General features: G+C 33.4%; 1 protein-coding gene across 1 annotated transcript in view; it reads right to left on the minus strand.

Moving 5' to 3' along the window:
- Positions 1-18,775, minus strand: part of CDH12 (cadherin 12) — a 403,563-nt gene that overhangs the window by 202,121 nt on the left and 182,667 nt on the right. The window lies entirely within an intron of this gene.

Below are 18,775 nucleotides of genomic sequence, written 5' to 3' on the forward strand. Positions count from 1 at the left end.
TGTCCTGAAGATAGAAATCAATGACTCAAATCCAGTGGGAGGTAAGGTAAAGAAACTCAGAAAACATTGAGTCTTTTTCCTTTGAAAGGAAAGGAGTGAGCTGGCACACTAAGAAATTTTTGGTTTATTTATCAGAGGATCTCCTTTCAACAGACTGAATTTGAATGAATTATCCAATTGCAACCAAATAATTGGCAGAACCACTAATTGTCCTTTCAGATTCACAGACAAATGGCTTGTTCTAATTTATTCTAAGTAGAGAATATTTATTCTTTATAATATAGAAAATAAAATAAAATTCAGCTAATTGCTTTTGAAATTAGACACGTGTAGTTCACTGTATTATAGCATGGAATAAGATATACATAAATATCAATATGGGGGAGAGCCAAAGAAAAGAGGAATTATCTTCATGACATTGTAAGTCAGTGTTTGTCACATTGGAATACAAGAATAAATGGAAGAGAAACATAGCCTTGGAGGTCTACAAATTGCCCAAGAATAAATATATATATATATATATAAAATGTTACATTAAATAAAATAGTATATATAATTTTCTAATAATATATATTTATATATACAAAATAATGTGTATTTTTATAAATAACATTCATTACTTTTCATTCAGAAGCCAAAATGTTTTAAACTATTTTCACTCATTTGGTTACATCCATCTGATTGTAATGTCCAGGTTTTGGTGTTTAAAACCTCATTCTGGTCAAACAATCACCCAAAGGAAAAATGTTAAACTTTTACTTTTACAGTGTCTGTAACCATCTGGGCCCTGACTTAAAATTTGCATACAAACACTGCTCTTTTGCAAAAATTTGGTAAGAAGGAGGTATGTTTTTTTAAATGTTTCAACACCAAAAAGGCATTGAAAATATTTAAAATTACATAAATATCCTTTTGCAAATAGGCTTTCTATGCATTAGTATTAGTAACATTAAACATAATACAGATTAAATATATATTCAACTGTGGCTACATCTTTGCTCTTAAACTCAACATTGTGGTTTGGGTTCAGTAAAATAACGTCATCTTTTAAATTAATGGTTTTAAAATAAATTTATTTATTCTGTGAATCTGTATTTACTTCCAAATTTTCTCTGAAAGTATATTTGTATAAGCTTATAAGCATAAAGATTTATACCTGGTTAAGAAGATATAACATTTTGATTTTACTAAAAGTTTCTGTGTATTTTACTTAAGTATAAGGAAAATTGCTATAGGAGAAAGTTTTCTTCCCCCTAATTTTTTTTACAAACCGCTGTAAAGCATAGGGAGTTTTAAGCGTGAAATCAAGCTATAGATAAATGTTCTTTGAATTTAGGAATTGCAGATTATAAATTTCAACCACACTATTAAAGATACTTAGCACAGTGGGCATTGCTTTTGCTTTCAGATTTATCTAAAAATATGAGACAGGCAAAAGCTCAATGCAAAAGGAAAGACTTTATATACTGGATCCATTTTGCCAATAGCTCAAAAGAATATGTGGTAATATTGTGGAAACCAAGTGAAAATGCTCAGTAGATTTTCACAATGTGATCCAAGTACAGTTCCAAAAAAAAAAAAAAAATCTTCATTTAGCTAAAATCAGAACTGTTTTCTTTTCAAACTGACATAAGAATAAAAAAGCAAATGTGTTTTCAGCTCTATCCAAGATCCAAATTAATTCAGTTGCTGTTACTCCTCAGTCTTCTACCTTTTCCTTCTAATTTAAAGATGAGTTTTGCAGAGATTAAAGCTTCATAAGAAATATGTGAAAATATTTTAAAATTGTGAACTGAAAACAAAGTTGATGAATTAAAACACTTGAGAGGATTAGACTTTTCATGGCAGTTCCTCACATAATGATCACATGCAATATCCTGCCTTGGCCAGCAATATTTAATATTATTCAGGAACACGGGTGACTAGCATAAAGTATAGTTGTTTTTACAATATCAATTCAGGTATTAAGTAAATAATATTGCCTGATGTTGGATATTATAAAATTTCCTGTATTTTAAATATAAAATAATTTGAATAGAGAATGTATAAAGTAAAATAAAAATCCCCAGTATCTTCTTACCTAGAGATAACATCATTTTTATACTTTTCAGTTATATAGATGTATATATTTAACTAAACGGGTAAATACATATATAAATATATATTTATATATACATTTATGTATTTCTCTGACTATATATACACACATTATATAAAAAAGAATTGACATTTTTCAATAAAAATGTTATAATCTGTGATTTTTCAGTATCATTTGAAATCCTTCAAAATTGTCTTTATAAATATAAATATCTGCCTTATATTTATTAAATGAACTTGAATGATTCTTTCATAAACAGCGTGGTAAATGTGTGTGTTTGTGTCTTCTGTTTCTTTTCTTAAAATAAAAAGGCAACTATCAAGAGCAACAATACAGTAATTTTTAGACATCTTAACAACTGTCGAATCTTGCATGATTCTGTAGATGAGATTGCATTTTCAAATCTTTCAGTGATGGAATGCAGCTTTAGCTTTCACTGTGAAGCTAGATCTCAGTCTGATTTGCATGAAGAAGTAAGATGAGCTACAGAAAAGGACTCACTTGCCTTGACTCATCTTTGGGTTGTGTTAACCACAAAAAATTACGTGACATCATTTTACACAGTCACTTTAAGCTACATTTGCAGCAAGCTAACAATTCCCCCCAAATAAATTTATTTCTATTTTAGCCATTTTAAAATAAAATGTTTCTTATTACAATTTTTAAAAATAAATTGTTTGTGAGTAGATGCTGAGTACATTTGCTGACTGAAGCAGCCAACACCAATAATATCATCTTTTTAGTATTAACATTTATAATAAAATTTCTCCCCAAAACAGAGTTCCATAAGTGATGGATGTAGAAATAGGCACTGTATGGGCAGCTGCTTTGTGAAAGTCGTGGTGTTATTTTCTGATGTTTTTCAAGTCATCTCAGATGGTGCGTGAAAATGAGATGCCAAAAGAAGCTTAAAAAAAGATACCGAGGACTAGCTTCAGAGTGTAAGCAAATCTTGAATTCCAGTGCTTAAAAGTTTTGAGAAATCTAATCTAAAGTTAAATGTTTACTAGCATTTTTCTGATCATATTTTAGAAACTGCTGCACAAAAAAGGAATGTATTCTTATTTTTTCTGGGTTGAAAAGTGCACGTAAAATGGAAAATGCCTTTTACATCACTAGGTTCAGCAGTGATTTTACTTTTATTTGCTATTTGCCAGGAAAGGAGGTGTTTTCCACGCATGGAGAGAACACGGAGTGTGTTGGGGAAAACCTCTGATTTTCAAAAGGTAGTTTTTACATGAAAACCAGAAATTGTGTTCAACAAATACTACCACTAATCCATATGTAGATATGTGTGTTTTTACATGAGTGTTATGTGTATGTGTGTGTGTGCATGTGTGTATATGCTATGGAAATTGCATTGAGTTACCAGTTTACTGCTAAACATAACCAATTAATATAAAATATGCATCTTTATGTAGTCCCTAATTCTTAGAATTAGATATGGTTCCTGGAGAGAGATGGCAAATAACAATTCTGAACAGTTACTGTGTGTGGCTCTTATGAGGTAATCAGGATAGTTTGTGATGAGAAGGGTAAAAAATGAAAAGTTAATAAAATACATTTTTCAAGTAATTTTATAAAGAAATAATATTCTTTTTGGTTTTGAAATGCTATTTAAAGTCATGGTTTCTTTTTCCTTTCAAATGGCTGCTGATTTGTATATTGCTACGTGTATTCCAAATTGCTTGCATTCTTCCCTGTCTTTATTTTCATAACTGTTGATTTTCTCTCTTTTCCCACTGCGTTAGCCTCTGGGGTTGTAATGAATTTACCAGGTGTTTTTGGCTTTGTCTTTGTTTTCTGAGAATAAAGTATATGTGATTGTGAAAAAAAAAATCAGAAAACGGAGGGGGGAAAGATCATCATTAATTTCATTACTAGTAAAATTTCTGATTTGGTAAATAGCCCTGCAAATCACATTACTAATCATGTGTTCATAGGTGCTATGGTACGCTGAACACTGTTGTGCAAAGTGCTTTTTGGATGGATTACATCACAAACATTTTTTGTAGCAATAAATATAAATTTATTATATCTGTTTAAATTGATCAGAAATATTTTAATCAACATAGTACACAAATTTGCTAAATATCAGAGTATAGAAGAGTTTATAATCCCCAACTGAAGACTTCTCTTTCCCAATCATCTAGAGAAATCACATTTGAACTGTTTCTGTTGCAGTTCTTATAAACAAAAAATACATATATGAATATAGTTTAAATGATTTAATGTTATACTAGTTCTTTAATTATCAATTTGAATAATATTTGCTGACTTGCAAAACCCATGCCACCTCCGTTTCCCTAAAGAATTGAAGTACCATTTACTTTGCATGTTATCAATGAAACACTACTTTAAATTGTATGTGGGTATCTTTTTTCCTGAATTCAGTTCAATTGTACAATGTCTCTGGCTTTCCATTTCATAAGATCACTGCATTAACACCTTTTCTCTTCCCCTTACTTTCTTTACTCTCTTCCCTACTTCCTTTTCCCCAGCTTCCATCATCCGTATTATACAGAACCTGACCTAATGATTTGTGAATTACGTCTGTTTTTATAAATAAGCCCTATTGATTAATTTTATGCATCAACTTGACTGGGCCATGAAGTAGCCAAAGATTTGATCAAACATTGTCTGTATGGGCATTTCTGAATGAGACCGACATTTGAATTGGTATATTCAGTATAGGAGATTGCCCACCCTAATGTAGGTGGGCCTCATCCAATCAGGTGAAGGCTTGAATAAAACAGAAAGGACGATCCTTCTGTCAGTAATGGGGACTCCTTCTGCCTGACTGCCTTTGAGCCAGGACACTGAGGCATCATTTTCCTTTTCTTTTTATCTTCAGACTTGAACCAAAACAAGATTTTCCAGGGACTTGAGTCTGCAGGTCTTTGAACTAGAACTATTCCTTTGGCTCTCCTGTGTCTCCAGCTTGCTAACTGCCTATCTTAGAACTGGCCAGTCTTTATAATCATGTGAGCCAATTCCTTATAATACATCTTACATATCTTTAGCAATAGCTATAGCTATGGCTGTATCTAAACATCCTATTGGTTCTGTTTCTCTGGAGAACTCTTACTAATACGTAAGCCCTCCATACTTTGTCCACCAGTTAAGCAATTCCCACTTCTCAGGACCAATGTCAAATATCCTTTTCACTACTTCCCTCCCTCTGGGAGGCCTCTTTCTTCCTAATCCAAACAAGATCAGCTGCCCAATGATCAATCTGGAATTTTTCTTTGGTAGTCTTCTGATTTGGAAACACTACAATCACATGCTGCATAACTAAGAACATTTCCGTCAAAAGTAGACCACAGATAGGATGGCGGTCAGAGCAATAGACTATACCATATAGCTGAGATGTGTAAAAGGGTATGCCATCTAAGTTTGTGTAAGTACACTCTCTGATGTTTACACAATGACAAATTGCCTAATGACACATTTCTTAGAATGTATTCCCATAGTTAAGTGACATGTGATTATATTTCTTGGATCTTATATCTTCTACTTTAGTTTACTCTTTTGTTTGCTGGCACCAATCTCATGTAACTTCTTAAAATGGATCTGTGACAGATTTGTTACTTGAGATTTTGCATATCAGAGGATGCCTTTATTTTACCCTTGAATATAATTAACTATTTGGCTGTATATTTTTAGATTAGAAGTAATATATCTTTGCACATTTGAAGGCATATATACATATTTTTCTAGAAACAGATTTATTTATTGTCTTCTAGAAACCCAGGGTAACCATGATGTCTGTCTGACTACATAGTATTTTTTTTTCTTTTGGTAAATTCTGTCTTTTTTTTTTTCCTTTTTATTTTCCTCTTCTCTTTCTCTAAAGTGTTTATAATCTTATTTTTATCTTGGTATTCTAACTATTTATAAGACTGTCTCCAAGTATGTATCTATTTGTGTTTGTGTTTTGAATATTGTCTCCAGATGTGAGTTTATGTGTGTTTGTGTTTCTTTCCTTTGGTTGTGAACTTAGTAAATTTTTTCAATTCAAAAACTATTTTTCTTGAGCACTGAGAAATTTCCTTCTTTGATTATTTCCATTATTATTCCTATCCTCTGTTTTCTCTGTTCTTTATTTAGAATTAATACGTTGAATGTTAGATGCTATGCATCTTTCGTATATCATACATGTTTTGCTTACGTTATTCATCTCCATATCTTTTGGTCTATTTTGTGAAAAAATTAAATTTACACACAATGATTTATTGGTAATTTATTTCATTTTCAAAGTCAATACACACACATGCATGAGTGCGCACACACACACACGTAAACCATAGACCTTAATTTCCAAGATTTCTTTTCTGCCAGTGTTGCCTTTTTAAAGAATCATATTCTGTGAATCATAGGTTTCCTTGAATCTTTTTGAGGATTCCAATTAATTCTCTTGTGTGTGAATTTTCCCTAAATTATCTGTTCCTTCAAGATTACTTTTTTTGTTTTGAAACTTGAGTCTTTGCTGTTCATTTTATGGGCTTTCCTCAAATACCTGATGACTCAGTTGTATGTTCACATTTAGGAATAAATAATCTAATTTGGAGTTTTGAGTCTGTGAGTTGAATTTATTGATTAGAGTTTTGTCTTAGGTAGGATAAATGAAGGAAAAGCCAATCATTTTGTTAAATTTCAGATGTTTGGTTGAGGGTGTTCTAACCATAATTGTGTTTCAACAGTGCCCTAATTCCCAGTTATCTACAGAAGAACTTCCTTTAAAAAAAAATATTTCTGTATTGTTTATACTTTGGTAATTTCTACCTATATGTTATGCGTTCTCAAATAGGGGAGAGAAATTCTGTAGGTAGACTATTAGCTAATCTCTGTGTTTTACCTGGCATGTATTATTCATTTTCTCCTCAGTCACTACCAATTCCAAATCTTTTTCAGAGATGTCCCTTCTCCACTGTAGCCCTCTCAGTGTAAACATGTCTATGCAGCTTCTTTAAGGTTGATTGATCAGTCACCAATCCTTCACCCCCTTATCGTTTCACAAAAATGGCTGCCTTCTCAGATGACCTCCATGCCATTCCCATCAGGGCAATGGGTTGTTACTTTTATTCTTATCCTATGAATTACTGGTGTTCTCAGAAGAGGAGTTAAAAATGTATGGGAAGTATACCATTTTTCTTTACAAAAATTATATTCAATAAAATTTTGAACCAACAGAAAAATAGAAAGAATAATATAATGAAAACCCATATTCTCACTATCTGGATAATGATTTTTAACATTTTGCTGTATTTACTTTATTTTTATGTGTGGACAACTTGAAAATAATTTGCAAACATCATAGAAAGTCACTATTCAATACTTCAGCACCAATTTCCTGAAAGCGAGGCCTTTTCCTACATAATCACAATGTCATTATTTCGCTTACTAAAATTAATTAAAATTCTTCTCAGTTAATAACCAGCCAATATTCAATTTTCTCCTCTTTTCTCTTCATTTTTTTTTTCAGTTTGTACTTTATTTTTGCTGAACATGGGTCCGTGCAAGTTTTAAGCATTTAATTTGGATTTTGTGTCTTTGCTTTCTTTAAATATATAAGATCACACATTTAAATATCAACTAATTTACTTGTCCTTATCTTTTTCAGGGAACGATGTCCCCATTTTGAATTTGTCTACTGGAACAAGAAACTTCTGATTTGTCTTCTAAGTCTCTGTTATTCTCTCTGTTTTGTCGTTTCTCTTCTTTTGTCTCAAAACATGTGAGCAAAAATGGTCACATAAAAAGTCTTCCCTACTTAACACATACATCCTTATAACAGAAATTCCAGAATCTTCTGAGAGCCAGCCCTATACATTCAGGTGTAAGGGTCAGGACACCCTCAGTAAATGTTGATGTAATAGTAGCATATAAGTGGTAATACTCATTACCAGTTTTAAAATCTATGACTTTAAAGGATGCAGACTGGTTTTGTAATATGGTTCAGCCGTTAGTGTGTAAGATTTGAAATAATATTGTAACTATTTTCTCTACATACAGGATTCTCTCAGATAAACTGGCCAAAATGAGTATAAGAATATTTTATGTGAGTTTCTTTGGATTAAATAATTTCATTATGTATGATACAAACTACTTTTGTGAGATTCTTGGTAAACTTATGAAATAATTAGTGTTTTCTTCTTTGTTGCTGCTTAGTTTATTGTAAATACTTATTCTGCTCCCAGAAACATTACAGTGGCCATTGTATTTGCTACAAGGCCATTTGATTATGTTTAAGGTATTGTTTATAGACAAAAGATGACCAGACCCAAAGATAAACTACAACTCTGCCTGAATAATGTTATAATGCAAATTTCTGTCTTTCTAAAGCCACTGAATGCCCAAGAATATTTGACATTCTATGCCACTCTGCTCTCCTGAGGGGACTCATTTGTTCTTCCTAGCTCCATTGTTGCCATTTGGGCAAAAGCAGTACCACTTTACAAGGTTTGGAATTCCCTTTAACAGCCCAATGTGAGTTGAGAACTCCCCTGTCTGGTAATAGACCCAAAGCTATTTATCATCAGGAAACATTTCACCTTCTATTTAAGAAAGTAGAAATCTGTTTCAAAAAGGCCCACACCTCCCCAGAGGCACACCAAAGAACAGCAAAGCAGAACAAAAGCAATGCTTGGGAGCAACAAAAGCTAATGTGCTAGAATATATAATACATCCTATTAAAAGAGAAAAAATATTATTCACCCAATGTTTTCTTTCATATTTTTCTTTTCTTCCTTGAATGCTGCATGCATGGTTACATGTGAGGGACATCTTACTTTCTCAGATTGTCGTATTTTAAAACTTTAGCTAACCCAAATTATATTCCATCATTAGAGAGTATCACAATAGATTAATTACTTCTGTAGAAGATGGAGAGGTCATTGGCTGGCACCAGGTTTGGGGAAAAAAAATATGGACAAAGGTTTAAAATAATTTTTCCCTACATTTCCAAAGCTGTAAGACATTTTTCACAAAGCCAGGTTTTAGGTTAAAAAAAATTCCTAGACAACAAACTTTTATCAAATTGTCAGTAATGGAATCTCTATTTTAAATAAAAGTGAATTTTATGTACGATTTCAGACAATGTGGTTAGTTTTCAGAATACTAGTCTAGACTTGAAATGCCACTAATGCACAGTTAATTTTAACAAAACAGATTATTATAGTTAAATATCACTTATTAATTTATTATTACTAACTACTATTTCTCCATGTTAGTATTTTAATTATTAACCCTACTGAGTACAATGCACTCTATTATGTATCTTATAGTCTTTATTTAATTTTCAGACTAACCAATTATATGCTAGTATGACAAATATGGTAATAAAATCTGTTTAACTAAATTCTAATGGTCTGAAATGCAAAACATAATTTTCAAAAGCTATATGTCCCATGCTAATTTCTTTGAATATGTATTTAATAAATTAGTAAAGCAGATAAACTCAAATCTTAACTCTAATGTAAAACTAAATCCAATTTAATTTCTTTCTGTTAATCCTCATTGATATAGTCCTATGCATTCATATTTTATTTCTTTGTCAATTTTTTTTAATTTTTCTGTTCTAAATCCCTTTTTATTTGATAATATAAAGTGTCTTATTACATAAAGTTAAAAAAATCTTAAGGTAAATATAAGTAAGATTTCAAAATGAAAAGCTAAATCTACGTTAGAATCATACATTCTTTTGTCATATCTGAAACATATGTAATTTATTGATAAGTATGAAAAAATACCTCAGGAATAAAAATATTTTTAATATATTTGATATAGTAATATTCCTTAGCTGCAGTACCGATTGACTTGTAAACCAAGCAATTTAGTCTGTGATGTTATTTTTTTTTACCAGTTGTGGACTGTCTCTCAGAGTTGTATCTCAAAAATAACTTCTTTCCCAGGACAGAACAGAAGGGATAATGCTGTGTATCAGGGCATCATCTGAAGAAGATAAAGGCAGTGACAATTGCAACCATCTAGCTTTCTGTCCATACCTGCGACTTTAATAGTCTTTCTTTCATCCCCGGGGTCTGTTTATCAGAATAGAAGTTTGGGGTTTTATGTTTCCTGCATTTATTTCTTACTAATACTGAATAATGGAACTGAATACATGGTTGCTATGATTCAGCTCCTTGATTGTTCTTAATGGAACTAATTTAATAAGTCAAACAATTTTTCTAAGTATATTGATGAGTACAAACTTACCTCAAGTGTTTATACACTTTAGAGAAAATCATAAGCAGTTCATTACTTTAGAGAAAAGCATATGCAGTTTTATATTACTTTAGAGAAAAGCATATGCAGTTCATTACTTTTCAGGTAATCAATATCACTTTTGCAAGTAGTTCATTCAAGGAATCCTAATAGGAATACTTCAGAGATCAATACGCAGTGCACTGGTTTTACCATCTTTTCTCCAAGCTAATCTAGTAATCAACAGAAAATCAAAATATTTTCTGCACAGAGCTTTTTGCAAAAAATTAGCATAAGCAATTTTCTAATGGCATGTGGAAAATAATCCAAAGTAATGGGATCCTTGTTTTAAATACAAGTGAATTTCATATATGATTTCAAACAATGAGACTCCACAAAACAGAATAGATTCAAAATTGATTTCTTCCTCTCCCACTTCACCTATTATATTTGTATATTAAAAGGCAAAAAAAAAAAAAAAAGCAAAGAGTAGAATGTCCCAAAGAATAAAGTACATTTTTCCCCCCATTAAACATTACAACAGGATATTTTGGTTATCAGAATATGACCTTAGCTATTGAATATCAGAGAAAAACTAGAGTAGGTTAGGAATAAGAAAAAATATATATATTATAATTTTTAGAGTATAAAAAGAAATCTGGGATATCAAAAGACATTCCAAGAAACATCAAGTTATTCCAACAACATAACATCAGGAGTAGATTTAAAAAAGAAAGAATGAAAAAAATAAAAAACATGGGAAGAGCATTTGTAAGCTGCCGAGGCAAGCAATGAGAAGTTGTCTGTTGGTATAAAGGTTGGACAGTGGGCTTTTAAGAAGAGGGGAGACAAGAACTAAATTTTCAATTTTCTGAAAGACTGTAGTTCGATAAACCACTTTCCACTACGTAGTTTCATCAAAACGTCACAAAATTTTGGATTTTTTAAAAAAAATCAGAGTTTTGTTTTATGTTTGTGTTAATATGGAGTGGATAGAAGGAAACAGCTGCAGAACAAAAGGTAAGAGATGAACTCTGTGAGTAAAACCTAGGAGAAATTGAAGAATTTCTTAAATCTCTAAAAATAGGAGAGTGAGCAGTTAACCAAAATTCATGGAATGTTACGCAGCAGCCAATTTTATGGACTTTCATCGTGACAGAATGATTCTAGAAGGCTGAAGAATTTTGCTGAGAAAGAAGAAAGGAAGGGAAGGAGGCAGAAAGGAAGAAATTAAGGCAGACAAGTAACTAGGAAAGGAGGGAGTAGAGTAAGAAAGAAAGGAAAGGAAATAGAGGATAGGGAGAGAGGGAAAAACAAAATTGAGAGAAAGGAAGAAAGAAAGAAGAGAAAGAGAGAAAGAGAGAGAGAAAGAAAGAAAGAAAGAAAGAAAGAAAGAAAGAAAGAAAGAAAGAAAGAAAGAAAGAAAGAAAGAAAGAAGAAAGAAACTGTAAACCTATGTAATAATTTGCCTATTTTGTTTATCTTCTCAAAAAACAACTTTTTGTTAAATTGATCTTTTGTATCATTTTTATTTTCTCTTTATCACTTACATTCTGCTCTGATCTTTATTTCTTTCAGTCTACTAACTGCATGATTGGATTATTCTTGTTTTTCTAGTTCTTTGAGGTATATAGCTTTATGTTGTTTATTTGAACTTACTATTTTTTTGATGTAAGTGTTTATTGCAATAAACTCCCCTCTTAGTACTGCTTTTGCAGTATCCAATAGGCTTTGATATGATGTGTCTTTATTTTTGTTGGTTTCAAGAAACTTTTTGATTTCTCTTTTAAGTACTTCTTGGACCAATAGGTCATTCAGGAGCCTGTTATTTAATTTCCATGTATTTGTATAGTGTCCTGAGTTTCACTTCTTATTAATTTCTAGTTTTAATATGTTGTGGTCTGAAAAGATACTTGAGATGATTTTGATCTTTTTAAGTTTGTTGTGACTCAGTTTGTGACCTAACGTGGTTTGTCCTGGAGAACGTTTCCTGTGCTGATGAGAAGAATGTATATTCTGTGATTGTTGGATGAAATGTTCTGTAGATATCTTCCAGGTCCAATTGGTCTAAAGTATAGCTTATTTATTTATTTAATTAATTTGTTTTAAATTTTACTTCTCAAAATATATTGTACTTGATTTTTATGCCCCTTTACCCATTCCTCTCCACCCCCTCCCTTTCCCTCCCCCACATCATATCTGTTCAATTGACTTAAATAGTTTAAGAAATTTTTGTAGTTATTCTGTCTTCTTTCCCCCCACTCCACACTTTGTTTGTGTGCTCATGTAGTATTTCTTTCTTTTTTATAGCACAGTAGTATTCTGTTGTGTAGATGTACCACAGTTATCTTGTCCACTCATCAGATGATGGACATTTGGGCTGGTTCCAGCTCTTGGATATTGTAAATAGAGCTTCAATGAACATTGGAGTACAGGTATCCCTGCAGCATGATGATTTCCATTCCTCTGGGTATATTCCCAACAGTGGAATAGCTGGATCATATGGTAGATGTATCCATGATTGTTTGAGGAACCTCCATATCATTTTCCATAAAGGCTGCACCATTTTTTAGCCCCACCAACAGTGAATGAGAGTTCCTTTATCTCTGCAACTTCTCCAGCACTTAACATTCTCAGTCTTGGATATTAGCCATGTTAACTGGAGTGAGATGGGATCTCAGTGTGGTTTTGTTTGCATTTCCCGGATGCTGAGTGATGTTGAGCATTTTTTTCATGTGTCTGTTTGCCATTCACATATCTTCCTTTGAGAAATGCCTATTCAGCGCCTTTGCCCATTTTTTAATTGGGTTATTTGTTTTTGTTTTTTTCTTTTCTTTCTTTTTTTTCTTTTCTTTTTTTTTTGGCTGTAAAGTTGTTTGAGTTCCGTATATATTCTGGATATTAATCCTTTGTCAGATGTATATTTTGCAAATATTTTCTCCCACTCTGTTGGTTGTTTATTTTTACCCTGGTGATTGTTTATTATTCTGTGCAGAAACTTTTTAGTTTGATATAATTCCATTTGTTTATTTTACCTTCAGTTGCCTTGCTTTTTGGGTCATACTCAAGAATTCTATACCTACTCCTACTTCCTGGAGTGTATCCCCTATGTTTTCTTTAAGAATTTTTATTGTTTCAGGATATATATTAAATTCTTTAATCCATTTTGAGCTGATTTTGGTATATGGTGAAAGGTACAGGTCCAGTTCCATTATCCTAGGTATGAGTATCCAGTTTTCCCAGCACAACGTGATGAAAAGGCAGTCTCTTCCCCAGTATGTAGATTTGCTGCTTTTGTCGAAGATCAGATGGTTGTTGACGTATGGATTGATTTCTGGGTTCTCTATTCTATTCCATTGATCTGTGTATCTATTTTCATGCCAGTACCATGATGTTTTGATTATTATAGCCTTGTAATATAGTTTAAAGTCAGGTAGTGTTATGCCTCCAGCTTTATTTATTTATTTATTGCTCACGATTGCTTTGGCTATGTGTGCTCTTTTGTTGTTCCATATAAATGTCTGAATAGCTTTTTCCATCTCAGAGAAAAATGTCATTGGAATTTTGATGGGGATTGCATTGAATCTGTAGATCACTTTGGGTAATATGGACATTTTCACAATGTTAATTTTTACTATCCAAGAGCAAGGGATATCTTTCCATCTTCTTGTGTCCTCTTTAATTTCTCTCAACAGTGGTTTGTGTTCTCTTCATAGAGATTTTTCACATCCTTGGTCATCTTTATTCCTAAGTATTTTAGTTTTTTGGTGGCTATTGTAAATGGGCTAGCATTCTTGATTTCTTTTTCTGCATGTTCACTGTTGGAGTATAGAAATGCTCCTGATTTTTGTGTGTTGATTTTGTATCCTGCAACTTTGCTGAAATCATTTATCAACTCTAAGAGTTTTTTATAGAAGCTTTAGGCTGTTCAATATATAGGATCATATCATCTGCAAAAAGGGACAGCTTGATTTCATCCTTTCCGATCTGGATGCCCTTTATTTCCTTCTCTTCTCTGATTGCTCTGGCTAGTGCTTCCAACACTATGTTGAATAGGAGTGATGAGAGTGGGAATCCTAGCCTAGTTCCTATGTTTAAGGATTTAGGATGATATTGGCAGTAGTCTTATCATAAATGGCTTTAATTATGTTGTGATACTTTCCATCTATGCCAAACTGTAGAGAGTCTTTATCATGAAAGGATGTTGAATTTTGTTAAATGCTTTTTCACCATCAATAGAGAAGATCATGTGGCTTTTGTCTTTGCTTTTATTAATGTGGTGTATCACATTTATTGATTTTCATATGTTTAACCAAACTTGCACCCCTGGGATGAATCCCACTTGATCATGGTGGATAATTTTCTGTATGTGTTGTACTCTGTTAGCTAATATTTTATTGAGGATTTTTGCATCTATATTCATCAAGGATATTGGCCTGTAGTTTTCTATTTTTGATGCATCTTTGTCTGGTTTTGGTATCAGGGTGATGTTTGCTTCATAAAATAAATTTGAGAGAATGGTGTCTGTTTCAATCTTTTGGAACAGTTTGTACAGAATTGGTATCAGTTCCTCTCTGAAGATTTGGTAGAACTCTGCAGTGAACCTGTCTGGTCCTGGGCTTTTCTTTGTTGGGAGCCTTCTGATAACAGCTTCAATATTACTATTGGTCTGTTCAAATATTCTATATCTCCTTGGCTCAGTTTTGGTAATTTGTATGCATCCAGAAATTTATCCATTTCCTCCAGATTTTCAAATTTGTTGGCATATAGATGTTTATAGTATTCTCTAATGATTCCTTGCATTTCTGAGGTGTCAGTTGTAATATCACCTTTCTCATTTGTAATTTTTGTTATTTTGGTCTTCTCTCTTCTTTTCTTAGTTAATCTTGCTAAAGTTTTGTTGATTTTATTTATCTTTTCAAAAATCAACTTTTTGTTTCATTGATCTTTTGTATTGTTTTTGCGTTTCTATTTCATTTAGTTCTGCTCTGATGTTAATTATTGCTTTCTGTATACTAACTTTAGGCTTGGATTGTTCTTGTTTTTCTAGATCTTTAAACTGAAGTGTTAGGTTATTTATTTAACATCTTTCCATTCTTCTGAAGTAAGAATTTAATGTGATAAATTCCCCGCTTCATACTACTTTTGTGGTATCCCACAGGTTTTGGTATGATGTGCCATTATTTTCATTAGTTTCAAGACATTTTTGATTTCCTGTTTAATTTCTTCTTGGACCCACATGTCATTAAGTAGCATGTTTCTCAATTTCCATGTGTTTGCATAGTTGTCAGAGTTTCATTTATTATTGATTTCTAATTTTAATCCATTTTGATCAGAAAAAAAATACATGGAATAAGTCCAATTTTTTTGAATTTGTTAAGACTTGCTTTGTGACCTAACGTGGTCTATCCTGGAGAATGTTCCAGGTGTTGATGAGAAGAATGAATATTCTGAGGTTGTTGGATGGAATGTTCTGTAGATATCTTCCAAACCCAATTGGTCCAAAGTATTGTTTAATCTTGTGTTTGTTTCTCTGTCTATTTTTTGCCTTGATGATCTGTCCAATAATGAGAGTGGGATGTTCAGGTCCCCTGCTATTATGGTGTTAGTGTCTATCTCTTTCTTTAGATCTAGTAGTGTTTGCTTTGGAAACCTGGCTGCTTTGACATTAGGTGCATATATATTTATGATTGTTATGTCTTCTTCATGGATAGATCCTTTTATCATTACATAGTGGCCTTCTTTATTTCTTTTTATGGCTTTTGCTTTAAAGTCTATATTATCTGATATAAGAATAGCTACTCCAGCTCATTTTTCATTTCTATTTGCATGAAATATCTTTTTCCATCCTTTCACTCTTAATCTATGTGTGTCTTTACAGGCCAAGTGAGTCTCTTAAAGACAGCATATTGTTGGGTTGATCTTTTTAAGGTTGCCAGTTGTCTCTCTTAAATTTTTTTCGATGTTTTTGATTCTTTTTTCTTTTTTCTGGTCTGCCTGTGATAATTCAAACAGACTGTCTTCAAGGTCAGAAATTCTCTCTTCTGCTTGTTCAAGTCTGCTGGCTAAACTCTCTGTTGTATTTTTTATTGCATTGAATGAATCCTTCAATTCCACAAGCTCAGCTACATTCTTTTTCGAGGCATCGACTTCTTTGTACATTTCTTCGTTCAGATCCATTATATTTTTTCTCATTTTATTGTGTTGTCTAACTGAGTTTTCTTGTATCTCATTTAGTTTCCTTATAAGAGTTACTCTAAATTCCTTGTCTGTCATTTCAAAGACTTCCTGTTCTATAGGATCTAGCACTTGAAAGTTATTAATTTCCTTTTGTGGAAATGTACTTTCTTGATTTTTTCTGGTATCTTTCCTTTGGTGTTATGTCATTGTGGCCAGAGGTATCACAGCCCTCTCGTTTCACCCTGATGTCTGGCTTGGATCTTGAAGAGACTACTGCTTCTGGGCAGCAGAAACTAGCCTAGGCCAGAAGTCCTGCCATGCCTGCCTTCTCCAGCTTGGCTAGCTCAGGGTGTGGGGTCCCTGATCCTCTTAAGACTCTCCTGGTGGCAGAGATGGCTTGGACCAGAAGTCCCCCCCACCCAACCTCCTGCCTTTTCTGGCTCAGCTGGCTCAGGGTATAGGGGCTCAGAGCCTCTTAAGTCACTCTCAGAGGCAGGGACTAGCCTGGGTCAAAAGCCCTTCCTGACCTGCCTTATCCAGCCTGGCAGGCTTGGGGAATGTGGACCCAGAAGTTTTAAAGTCTCTCTATGGAATAGGGAGCAACTTGAACTGGAGTCCTACAGTGGGCGGCTCCCATCTGCTGCAGCACAGATCTTGGTTCCTCCATCGCTGCTCCTCAATAGCTGCAAATTGGTCACTCTGTGTCTGTGGAAGAGAGCAACACCAGGAACTGACTACTCCACCATCTTGACTGGAACTCCAGAAATGTAAGCCATTAAATTTTGTGTAGACTCATTATTAAGCAATGGAGACCCCATCTCTGGTTCTGAGGTAAACTGAGGAGTGAAACAAAAGCAGTCTTCACAGAAGTTTACCTCTGAGTAGGGTGTGGAAAGTTACCATGGTCCAATGATCCTGTTTGCAGACCTGAGGAATGTAGTTCTCTTTGAAGTAGTTCCTCAGCCTCGGGTGGGCAGTGCTTAGCAAGGCCATGGTCAGAGACCTGAGAAACCATGTTCTTTGGCTTCACCTCACCCAGGCTTGGGGCTGGGTGTGTCAGAGCATTGCCCCCGCAACCACGGGGGGGAGGGGTGTGGCAGAGCCCCTCAACCCCAGTGCCCTCAGGGTCCCCAGTAGGTGCAGGGAGGGAGGTGGGCCTCAGCCAGCAGACCTGGATCTCTCTAAAGTTTAGTTTAAATCCTGTGTTTTTCTGTTGATTTGTTGCCTGTGTGATCTGTCCAGTGCCAAGAGAAGGGTGTTCAGGTCCCCCACTATTATCATATTGGGGTCTACCTCTTTCTTTAGGTCTAATAGTGTTTGATTTATATATCTTGGTGTTCTCGTATTGGCTACATATATATTTATGATTGTTATGTCTTTTTGCTGGATACTTCTCTTTATCATTATATAGTGGCCTTCTTTGTCTCTTTCATGAATTTTCGTCTAAAGTTTATGTTACTGTACATAAAAATAACTACACCTGCTCATTTATGGTTTCCATTTGCATGGTATATCTTTTTCCATCCTTTCACTCTTAGTCTGTTTGTGTCTTTACAGGTGAAGTTAGTTTCTTGAAGATAGGATATAGTTGGGTCCAGCTTTTTAATCCAATCTGTGAGTCTGTCTTTTGAGTGGGGAGTTTAGAGAAGACCCAAACAAAAATCAGAAATGGAAAAGGAGACATTACAACTGATACTATAGAAATACAATCATTAGAAACTATTACAAACAACTCTATAACAACAAATTTGAAAACCTGGAGGAAATGCATAAACAACCAAGATTGAACCAAGTAGAAACAGAAAACCTGAACAGACCAATAACAAGCAATGAGATTGAAGCAGTTATCAGCACTTTCCCAACAAAGAAAAGCCAAGGACTGGATGACTTTACAGCTGAATTCTACCCAACCTTTAAAGAGTAATTAGCACCAATTCTATTCTCTTCAAACTATTCCAAAAAATTGAAACAGAGGCCCTTCTCTCAAACTCATTTCAACAGGTCAGCATCTCCTTGATACCAAAACCAGACAAAGATACAACAAAAGAAGAAAATTAAAAGCTGATATCTCTGATGGATATAGATGCAAAAATCCTCAATGTATTAGCTATCAGAATACAGCAAACACATCAAAAAAATTATACACCATGATCAAATGGGATTTATCCTGGGGAGACAAGAATGGTTCAACATATGCATATCAATAAATGTGATACATCACACCAACAAAATCAAGGACAAAACCATATGATTAGTTCAATAGATGCAGAAAAAGCATTTGACCAAATTCAA

This window comes from Cynocephalus volans, chromosome 2 (genome assembly GCF_027409185.1).
Source record: "Cynocephalus volans isolate mCynVol1 chromosome 2, mCynVol1.pri, whole genome shotgun sequence".
NCBI lineage: Eukaryota > Metazoa > Chordata > Mammalia > Dermoptera > Cynocephalidae > Cynocephalus > Cynocephalus volans.